Source organism: Psammomys obesus, unplaced genomic scaffold, assembly GCF_907164565.1.
Source record: "Psammomys obesus unplaced genomic scaffold, mPsaObe1.curated_primary_1811, whole genome shotgun sequence".
In the NCBI taxonomy this organism is placed as follows: Eukaryota; Metazoa; Chordata; class Mammalia; order Rodentia; family Muridae; genus Psammomys; species Psammomys obesus.
This window is the reverse complement of record NW_026596040.1, coordinates 17,630,573-17,642,533: the sequence shown is the minus strand read 5'-3', so window position 1 is coordinate 17,642,533 and position 11,961 is coordinate 17,630,573.

Below are 11,961 nucleotides of genomic sequence, written 5' to 3'. Positions count from 1 at the left end.
AACTTGTTCTTTTTTGGGGGGGGTGACAAGGTGCCTTGAATTTTGGGGTCCTCCTGCGTCCACCTTTCTCATTCTGGGGTTGTGGGTATCATTGCTATACATGGCTTTGGCTGCTGACCTTTAAGAGCTGACCCTGGCATAGAGTTGCTCAGAGCTCCATCTCACTGCCATGTATCACTGGTAGCTTGTCATTGTTAACACCTGCCTAGCACCTATCCCCTAACACCTAACACCTATCCCCAATGCTGCCTCCTGCTACTAATGTTGGGGACCTCCCTGACCCCATGCAGCCTCCATGGGAATCTCAAACAGATATGCAGCCCTAGTCTTCTCAAGGAAAGGCATATAACCCAACCTAGAAAAATGAATCCTGAGTCACATGATCAGACCCAGCCATTGGACTGGACTCACTGATTGGGTGGTCTGAGGAGACTGTTTCCCCGTTTCCCCCAGCATCACCCCACTTCCCATCTTTCCTTACCCTTGATACTTACCTTGCCCTTCTGTTTGATGTAGTACCTTAATTTCCTCCCCAAGGACTTTTTCAGTCAGTATCACGCATACACGCCACATCAGCGAAGGAACTGAAAGTTGGTATCTCGAGAGGCGGCATCATTGTTGATGATGACTGAGAACATCAGCTATTAGAGAAAGAGACATTCTTCCAGGAGCACAACAAAGCAACCGGAATGAAAGCAAGTCTAACAGCACTGTGCCTCTGAGTAGGCCATACCGAACTCATATGAGCCACTAAAGGAAAAGTCTTTACTTCCAAATTCCCCATGTTCTGGTCCAGTTCCACGAGAGGGATGCCAAGGACTTCTCTGTCCTCTGCACTGCGTAGTCTCCCTGCTGTGGGACAATTTAGTCGGTTTTTATTGACAGCTCATCCCCCTCTCGCCCGTGCTGTTCCGGCACAGTCTGGCAGCCATTTAACCTCACCCATGGGCATCTCTGGCTTGACTAGCATTCTTTATGTCATAAGTGACATCTTCATAACCTTCTTAATGCCATGACACTTTAACATAGTCCCTCGTGCTACAGTGACCTCGGACCATCAAATTCTTTTGTTGCCACTTCATAAGTGTAATTTTGCTGCTATTATGAACTGTAATGTAAATATCGATAGGCAAGGAGGTGTCTCGACCCACAGATTGAGAATCACCAGTTCGTGACCTTCAGTTGTACCCTCTCCTTTGGCCTCCCGGGAATGCCGTATTTTATAAGTCTTTGGACGGCCACATTAACTAGGTATTATGGTATTATGGACAACTCCTCTTGACCTGTTGGAGGTGAGTGAGGTGGAGTTTGAGCTTGTGGCTGAACATGTAACCTAGACAGGGGAAATGAGAAGCTGCTGCTGCAGGTTCCCGAACAAGCCACCTGTCTGATGGCTTGGCTGAGATATTTTATTTGTCCTCCCAAGGCCTTTGGCTGTCTTTTCATGCTCTCTTTAGATGTAAGTGTTTCTGCTGAATGCCAGGTTCTAACAATGTCAGGGGCAGAGGATCCCACAGCAGGTTGGGTTCAGCATTTCCAATAACTCATTAGAGCAGTGGTTCTCAAGCTTCCTAATGCGGCAACCCTTTAACACAGTTCCTCATGTTGAGGTGACTCCCAGCCAAAAAAAAATTATGTTCATTGCTACTTTATAACTGTAATTTTGCTACTGTTATGAATCATTATGTAAATATTTTTGGGAGATAGAGGTTTGCCACCCACCGCATTAGCGGCTTTATCAGAATTTCCTATGTTTCCATCAAATACAATGGTTGTGCCAGGAACTTTTACACACAGAGGAGACTTTCAAGTCCATGAACATCAGGGAAAGAGCAGAGCAATGGTAGGACTTCCTGGGAGTCAAGCAGCAGTGAGGTCCAGAGGGTGCCTGTAGGGATGAGGGCATCTGTGTGAAGTTTTGCTGGTTAATGATGTAAACTTTTTCATATATTGTTATTTCATGTTTAGTTACCATCTAGTTTTGTTGCTATATCCCACCACGGCCTTTGTCAATGACACCTCCGCTACTCCCCAGTCAGAGTGAAAACATTTCTTTGGTGTTAAATCCAAATAAAACAAACAAACAAACAAACATAGTACTCCGGGGTGTGGCGGCGCATGCCTTTATCCTCAGCACCTGGAGGCAGAGACCAATATCTCTGAGTTCAAAACCAGCCTGGTTTACATAGTGAGTTCCAGGCCTTCGAAGGTCTGTATAGTGAGGCCTCATCTCAGAAGAAACCACACATCCAAAAGGCAGCACCAATTTGAGCATTAGCTATTCGGCCAAAGCTACCTAGTTGAAGGGTTGTTTCCACATTCATACTAAATATGAGGGACAAAGCAGGCGGATCTCTTGAACATGAGCTGTGTACATTAACAGTCAAATCAAGGTCATAAAAACACAGGAAATACCCACCCAAGGACTGGAAGATGACTCACAAATGGCTCGCTTATGGAGAGAAGTTAAAGATTCACATCTGGAAGCCGAGTTCAAAGGATTGTGAGTTTGAGGCTATCCTGGGCTACATGACGAGATCTTGCTACATACACACATTTCCAAAAATGAGATTGTGCTCCCAAGTGCGCATATGTAAACGTCTCTCAACACCACACAGCTAGCGGTATATTACTTTGAAGTTCCAGTTCCAAGATGTGTGGTTCCCCTGTAATCACAACTTCATTAAGAGAGAAAATAAATGTGCTAACACAGGGTTGGGTGCAGACTCTGCTCATCCAGAGATTCCTTCCCAGGACAGAATTATGCCATCAACTGAAGGCTGGCTTTCAAAGCTCTCATCCTAGGTTGTATTTCTTAGAAGTCGAAGCTGCAACCGGAAGACAGCTGGTCCTATGCCACGGCAATATTAATTCTGTATGCCAAGAACGGCTGATGGCATTGGGCAAGGACAGCTGAGGCCTCATGTGGCGTTCCTGCCCTCCATTTCATGCTGTACCTGTGTGTTTCCTCTCCCAGCAGCACTGATTGATTCGGTAATGTAGAATGTTTGCTTTCCAGCTGGCAGATCTAATTGTAAATAAACAGCTGCTGGCTGCGGTCGGACAGTGATGATGTTGGCAGGTACATGAGCCGGGAGTGTGGGGATGATTTAAAGTCTGTGCAGTGGAGTGTGGGCTGGCTGGGCAAAAGGGGGAGGGAGGAGGAGGTTTAGGTCTGAGGTCCACCGTAGGTTCCCTTACCATACTGTGAGAGCTGACTTATTAAAGCTTTACTGTAAAACAGGGCCTGGTCTGCGACACTGTAAGGGTCCGACACTGTATAAGGGACGACGTACAAGTTAGGAGAAAAATGTAGGCTCTCTACTGTGTCAAAGTCTTTTGTTCTTGAACAGAAGCAGGTTGTGGTGGTTTGAATTAGAGCAGCCCCCACAGGAGAATGCCACCAGGGAGTGGCACTACTTAGAAGGATTAGGAGGTGGCCTTGTTAGAGGAAATGTGCCACTGGGAGTGGGCTTTGGGCTTTCAGAAGCCCAAGCCAGGCCCGATGGCTTTCTCCCTGTTGCCTGTGGATCAAGATGTAGCACTCTCAGATCCTTCTCTAGCACCGTGTCTGCTTGTGTGCCGCCATGCTCCCTGACAAGTTGACGATGGACTAAACCTCTGAAACTGTAAGCCAGCCCGATTAAATTCTTCCCTTTGTACGAGATGCCATGGTCATGGTGTCTCTTCACAGCAGGACACTGACTGAGACATAGGTACTGGACAAATCCTTCAGGAACTTGTCACTGAAAAGGGGTAGTTTGAGAATTCTGAATGGAGGTAGCCAGAAAACCAACGGGCAGAGAGGAATTCCCCCAGGCTGGAGATGACAACGGTGCTGGACCTCAGTAAAGGTCATGGCACTATCACACGAAGATTGGAGACAGTGACCTTGATCAACTCACATATTCTTGACACAGATGGATGGAATGTTTCTAGGCTCTGTGGCAATACCCCTATAGGCTGTGATTGGTCCTCTCTGAGAACAATCTGTGTTAACAAAAATGTATGTGTGCCATGGCGTGCGTGTAGAGGCCAGAGGACAGCTTTGTGCAGTTGCATCTCTTTTTCTACCTTCACACAGGTTCTGGAACCTGGAATTGTGTCATTTGACTTTTGTGGCAAGTGCTTACACCCACTGAGGTGTCTCGAGGGCCCCAAATATTAGTTTTAATTATACACAGTGATTGTGCATGCTTGGGAGCATAACCTGACTTTCAAAGTAGATCAGAATAGCTGGCAAATCCTTTACCCTACACATCATTTCTTTGCATGGAGACTGTCCAAAATTGCTATTAGCTATCCTGAAATACTCAGCTAGCTGTTAATTATAGTCATCTTAATATGGTTTGAATGAGAAATGTCCCTCATAGTCTCAGGCCTTTGAGCACCTGGTCTCTAGTTAGCACTGTTCAGGGAGGTTCAGGTGGTGCAGCCTTGCTAGAAGAGTTCAGTCACTGGGAGTGGGTTGTAATTATTAAGGAGATTAGTATCATTAAGGAGAGGCCTGCTTGGCACTGGGATAAAAGGAAGGGTGCCCTCAGGGCAACACTTCACCCCAGATAAGCTTCCAAACTGTTGAAGAAAGCCTGAGGCATTTTCTACTCCTAGAAAGCAACTGGAAAAAAAAAAGGCTGCTGTTGGTGGGATTTAAAGGGGGTAGGAGCCATTCCAATCTGGCTGTGGAACTTGGCAGTACTGTCTACGTGGTGCTGGGTTTAGAAGTCTGAAGGACACAAGAGTGAATGAAGCAGTGGATTCTTCCTCCATGATTTTATGGAACCACTGAGACCAGGCATCGTGAGGCAGGAATTCCCTGCATGAAGGCTGTCCCAGTTAGGCTTACTACTGCTGTGATGAAGCAACACAACCAAAAGCAAGTTGGAGAGGAAAGGGTTTATTTGGCTTATGCTCCCACATCCCGTTTGTCATGGAAGAAAGTCAAGATGGAAAGTCAGACAGGGTAGGAACCTGGAGGCAGGAGCAGATGCACGGAAGGGTGGTCCTTATTGGCGTGCTCCCCATGGCTTGCTCAGCCTGCTTTCCTATAGAATGCAGGACCACAAGGCTGTGGCAGACTATTGCATGAAGCTGTGAAAGTGAAGCCTGGGTTGTAGTGGAGGTCCCAAAATATGGGAGATGCCAGAGTGGCGATATGTCTGCCCCAAAGAACTGCATCTAGGGGGTACCATCCCAAGAGAGAGACGCATGTTGCAAGCAGAGCATCTAAGGGATGTCTTAGGGACAGATAAGCCATCTCAGCCCTTTAAGATCAGGTGTGGAACTACAGGAGTTAGAGTTTGCCCTGCTGAGTTTCAGTCTTGTTTTTGGCTGGTACTTTCTTACTATACCCTTAGTCCTTCCTTTTAAATTGATAATATCTATTCCGTGCTACTTTATGTTGAAAGGATGGATTTGGCTTCATTTATGATAGGTTACAATGAAATGATTGCCTTGAGTCTCAGAAGAGCCTTTGGACTTTAAAAAAGCGTTGAGGCTGTAAAGACTGTGGGGACTTTTGAAGTTGGACTAAATGTATTTTGTCTAATGATAAGGCCATGAGGCTATGGGGGCCAGGGAATGGAATGAGGCGGTTTGAATGAGAAATGTCCTTCATGGGCTCAAATACTTGAATGCTTACTTTGTAGCTGATGACACTATTTGGGGATGTTTAGGTGGTGTATCCTTTGTGGTGGTTTGAATAGTTTTGGCTCCCATAGTATCAGTATTTTAATGCTTGGTTGTAGACATTGACACTGTTGTTGGAGGAGGTGTGGCCTTGTTGGGGGAAGTGTGTTACTGTGTAGGCAGGCTTTGAGATCTCCTATGCTTAGGCTTTGCCCATTTTGGGAGATAGCCTCCTTCTGGCTGCCTGTGGAAGACAGTTCCTCTTTGCTGCCTGTGGATCAAGATGTAGAACTCTTAGCTCCTCCAGCACCAAGTCTACCTACATGCTGCCGTGCTTTCTGCCCTGATGTTAGTCAACTAAACCTCAGAAACTGTAAGCCAGCCCCAATTAAATGTTTGCCTTTATAAGAGCTGCCTTGGTCATGGTATCTCTTCACAGCAATAAAACCCAAACTAAGACAGCCTTGTTGGAGCAAGTACGACACTGGGGGTGGGCTTTGAGGGTTTTACAGCCCCACCCCATTTCCAGTTTCCTCTTTGTTTCCTGCTTGCAGTTTGAAGATGTGAACTTCCTGTTCCTGCTGCCAGGTCTGTCACTATGTCTTCCGGTGTTGATTCTTGTCTCTTTGTAATTGTGAACCCAAATGAACCCAAATAAACTTTTCCTTCTATAAGTTGCCTTGGTCATGTTTTATCACAGCAACAGAAAGTGAGTAATGACTGTACTGAGGGATGGAGATGAAGAAAATGTTCTATATAAGCACAGGCTAGCATTCTACAACTAAAATGAAATCCTGTCATAGCAGCATAGATGGAATGAGAAGATAACATGTTAAAAAAATAAGTCAGGAACAGAAAGACCGAAGGCAGATGTTTTGGTTTATCTGTGAAAACTTAAAAAAAAAAAGTTAGTCTCAATGAACAGAATATTGCTTGCCAGTGTCTACGGAGGCCATGTGAGTGAGGTTGAGGGGTTAAAGACACAAGGTACAAACTGGAGTGAAAAGATAGCTTGTAGAGTTCTACACCACAATAACTTTAGAGTTACTTTTTGGTGCTTGTCACAGCCAAGAGAACTTATATAAGGAGTTTCTTTTGGCTGAAAGCTATAAAGAGATAAGAACCCATCACAGGCAGGGAGACATAGTAGCAGGAAAGGCAGCAGGAACAGGAGGCTGAGAGCTCACATCTTCAGGCTGTAACTAGGAAGCACAGAGACTCTCAAAGCATGACGTATTTTCTTCAACAAGGTTGCATCACACATATATATGGGATCGATTAGAACTAAGAAGACTTTCTGTTTCAGTTCTTATTGTCTGGAATAATTTGAGGAGTTATTAGATCTGCTTTTAGATGTGAGTTGGACTTTTCCCCTTGGAGCTTTTCATATCCTTTCTTTGTTCTGTACATTTATTTAGTTTCTTGATTATTATGTGTTGTGGGGAATTTCTTTTCTTTTCTGGTACTGTCTATTTGGTGTTCTTTATACTTCTTTTATTTGATAGGCGTCTCTTTATTTAGACTGGAAAAATTTTCTTCTGTAATTTTGTTAAAAATATTTTCCGTGCCTTTGACCCAAGCTTCTTCTATTATTCTTGATTTAGTCTTTTCATAGTGTCTTAGATTTTCTAAATGTTTGTGCCTTAATTTTTTTACCTTAGTTTTTTTTTTTTTTTAAACTTTTTAAATTGATTCTTTGTAAATTTCACATTATGCACCCCAATCCCACTCATCTTCCTGTTCCTTCATAGCCGCCCTCTGCACTTGCGACCATCCTCTCTCCCTCCCCAAAAGAAAAGAAAATAAGCTAGAAAAGAAATAAATCTTGTCATGGAAGCTGTAGTGTGTCACACAGCATACCCTTTAGTTCATACTTCTTTAATTGAGAATGTTCATTGCGTTGAGTCACTGGTTTGTTCTGAGGCCTCTGGCTTCTGCTACACTGTACTGGAGCCTCACAGGGACTCCTTTCAGGTATCCTGTCGTTACCCTGAGTCATGGAGCTCCTGCAGCCCTTTCAAACCCTCCAGCAGTTCATAGATAGATAGAAGTAGATGTTGGGGTGGGCCCAGTCAGAGCCCTGGATGTAGGCCTGGAAGCTGGTTGAGTTGGACAGCCTGGCAGCTCTCCTGTGCCAGCACCACCAGGATGAGCTCTCCAGCAGTGCCCCAGCTAGCTCACTCAGTGCCACCGAGGGCAAGAAGCAGGACCAGCTCTCCCGCTCTTGTCCTTGCGGACTGCTCACTCACACATTTGCCACCAGGGCTAGCTCTACCACGCCACTCAGGTGAGGGGCAGGGCCTGCTCTTTCAAGTGTTGCAGCCAGTAAGGGGCAGAGCCAGCTCTCCCACTCTCAAGATCTCAGGGGCCGACAGTTGCACTCCCACCAGTCTGCCTCAATTTTTTTTTTTTTTTTAGGTTTAACATTTTCTTTGACCGAACTATCCATTTCATCTACCGTGCTTTCAAGACTTGAGCGTCTCTATTCCTTGTAATGATCTATTGGTAAGGTTTACTTCTAAAGTTTTATTTGAAATCCTGAGGTTTTTTTTTCTTCTTCCAGTTTTATTTCCGTTTGAGTTTTCTTTAGTGATACTATTCTTTTTGTTAAATTCTATTTTTATGTCTCAAATTGTTTTAGTTATCTCATTCAATTGTTTGTGTTTTCAAAGGCTTCATTCATATTCTTTTCAATGTCCTTTAACGCATTCATAATTGCTAACTTTCAGATATCTGGGAATTTGGCTAAGTTACTTTTTTTCAGGGAGTTCTACCATAGGATTTCTGGCTTCTGGAGGAGGCGTAGAGTCCTCGTTGTTCATGATTACATTCTTTTTGTGATGGCATCTAGAGTTAGGACGTTTGAGAATCTTCTTGATGAAGAGATCTGATCTCATCTCTTTGTTGGGCGGGAGTTCCATTCTCTGAACGCTATTGCCCCCATCTGAGTCTTAGCCAAGTGTGATGGCTGTGCGGGTCACTGTTAGAGAGTGGTTCTGGGTCCCAGTCAAGTGAGGTAGGTGTAGGCCCCTTGCAGATGCTACTCTGCAGGTAGGTAGGGGATCGTAAAGGAATGTAGAAAGGCTGGGAGGGCCAGTGGGGAAGAACTGGGGGATCCCAGGTTCACACCAAGAGGCAGAGTCCCTGGTTGATGGAGGAAGGTTGGGAGAAGAGGCTCAGGCAGGTAGGTTGTAGCAGGAATAAGGGCAAGTCTGGAGGCCCAGGAGGAGGATGGAAGTCCCCTACCTGAGTCCCAGCCTTGTGTGGGTCCCTAGTAAACAGGTGTTCTGTGGGTTGGCAGAGTCACAGAGGACTGGAGATGGCCTGGAAGGAAACACTGAAAGGGGTGATGGGAAGAATTAGGGTTAGGGGGACCCTGGGTCCACATCGGGAGGCTTCCTTGAACCTTTGTTTTTTCTGTATCATCTTTAACATCTGCTTTTATCTCAGATGCACTTGGGTCTCTTCTCTTTTTCTTAGTCTACCTAAAAAGGATTAGCAATTTAATTTCCTAAACATTTCCAAATCTTAGTGTCATTGATCTTTAATATTTTTGTTTGTTTTGAGACAAGGTCTCACACAGCTGAGGGTGACTTTTATCTTCAGATCATGCTGCCTCCATCTCCCAGGTGCTGAGATGAAGGTGTGTATCACTGTGCTTGGTGTATGTGGGGAGCAGAGCCCAAGGTTTCACAGGTTCTAGACAAGTGCAGTAAATCAGCTGAACTATATCCCCAGCCTGGGATTTTGTTTAGTTTTTATTTAATTTATTTCTAGTCCCATCATCTTTATTTCTTTTCTCCTACTACTTTTGAGTTTGATTGTTCATATTTCTTATATTGTTTCATTAGGTTATTTGAAATGTTGCATTTTTTTTTTTTTTTTTTTTTTTTTTTACTGTGTATTGTAACCACATTCACTCCTGTTCTACATTCTCTCTTGTCTCCTTCTCACATTCACTTATCCACTTCTGGTGAAAAATGTCTGAGGTAATGCCATCCTGCTCTGGCCCTGCTCTGACGCTATTTTGTGACTTCCTGGGGGTTCAGTCCTAGATATTCTGCCCCCTCCCAATAAACTCCCAGCCATATCCACCTTGGCAGCACATTCAGGACTGTTCATGACCCTGAGATCAGTCCAGAAAAATAACAAAAACAAGTCCGAGAAGGCGCAGGCAAACAGTTGCTGTAAGTAACCAAAAGACCTGCTGCACAATGCAACTCCGACCCACACTGAGGCTACATTGATGCCACTGTGGCCTATGCTCCTTGCCTTTCAAAACGCTGTACCCTGAGCTCTAGCAGGAAGACTCCCCTCAGACAACGGCCTGCTCTTGGTCGCTGGCTAAATGAAGGGCTCTCTCTATTCCTAACTGGCTTAGTAAGTGTGGTAGTCTGCAATTTTCTCATGTGACTCACTACACTAGCTAGTCCCCCCCTCTGCTCCCTGCCTTTAAAAGTTTGTATTTTTATTTTTATATGACACAGTAAGTTACTGTTGTTGACATGAACGTGGGCGAGGAGTTATTTGCAGGAGCATGGGTAACTTACTAGTTGGGTACACTACTAATGAAAATCTCTCTCCGTCGACCAGTATTCATTAACTACCTATAGGTCCGCAGAGAGGGGAGTGGCCTCGTGATCCCCTGTGTCTTCCATGATGGAGAAATATTTCCTTTTATGTAGGTACTTACTATAAACTTACCTCTTATTACCGCTTTTGCTGTAACACACAGGTTTTGGTACATTTTATTGCTTTAAGAACTTAAAATTTTTTCTTTTGATTTTTTTTTCACTGAGCAATTGGTCACTCAAGAGTTGTATTTTTTTTAAAAATTCTATCTATCTATCTATCTATCTATCTATCTATCTATCTATCTATCTATCTATCTATTATTTTTACAGTGTTCTGCATACATGTGCAAATGCAGGCCAGAAAAGGGCACCAGATTTCATTACAGATGGTTGTGAGCCACCATATGGTGGCTGGGAATTGAACTCAGGACCTTTGGAAGAACAACCAGTGCTCTTAAGCTCTAAGTCATCTCTCCGGCTTATATATACATACACACACACACACACATATATATATATATATATGTATATATAATTTATTTATTTATTATATATGTATACATACACATATATATATGTGTGTATGTATATATAATTTATTTATTATATATGTATGCCTGCACACCAGAAGAGGGCACCTGATCTCATTATAGATGGTTAGGAGCCCCCATGTGATTGGTGGGAATTGAACTCAAGACCTCTGGAAGAACAGCCAATGCTCTTAACCTCTGAGCCATGTCTCCAACCCTTAAGAGTTGTATTTATTTTTCATGTATTTGTACATTTTCTGAAGTTCCTGTTGATTTCTAATTTTATTTCATTGTAGAAATAGAAGTTATTTAATTTCAGCTTCTTTTGAATTTGAGACTTGATTTGTAGCCTACCAGGATCTATTTCTTTTTTGTTCTGTATAAGTTTTTGGCTGCTGCAGATATGCATGCATATTCTGTAGCTATTGGATGAAGTCCTCTGTATTTATTATGTCCATTTGGAGTACATTAGCTACAAGGTTCCTTTTTCTCTTACTCTCCTCCCTCCCTTCCTCCTTTTGATGTCCTAAGATATCTTTCTTTCGTCTGGATAACCATGTCTTTATTAGATACTTTCTGTGGCTGTGGCAAAAATATTCTTGAGACAAGCAAGTTATAGAAGAGAGGGATGGAGTCCAGCACGGTGAGGAAGGCATGGGAACAAGTAAGGGAAGTTTAGTGTCACGAGAAGAAAGCTGACTCATCACAGTTTCATCCTCACCCACGAAACAGAGAATGAGGCTATGAAGTGGGGTGCAGCTGTAAACCCTCCCAGCTCATCTCCAGTGGTGTGCTTCATTCATCAAGTCTGTATTTTCCAAAGTTTCCATACGCTGCCCAAACACTGTCACAAACTGGGAACCATGAGTTCAAATACATGAGCCTAAGGGGGACATTTCTGATGCAAACCACCACAGTCTTCACTGATGAAAGACTGTTATTTACTTTTAGATAACCTTTTCTTTGCATAACTAAATGCTCCAGCATTTGGATACAGAGAGAGAGAAAGTCAGACAGATAGATAGAGAGACAGACATACACAGACATACACACACAGGCATCACATATATGGTATAAATATATGATACAAAATATATACTACAAAATAAAATAATATATAATAAATACAACTTCCTTTTGCTGAATTGATTCTTTTATCACCATATGGTGATATAGTGACCTTTTCTGTTGTGAGTAAAAAGTTCTGATAGAGGCATAGTTACTCATGT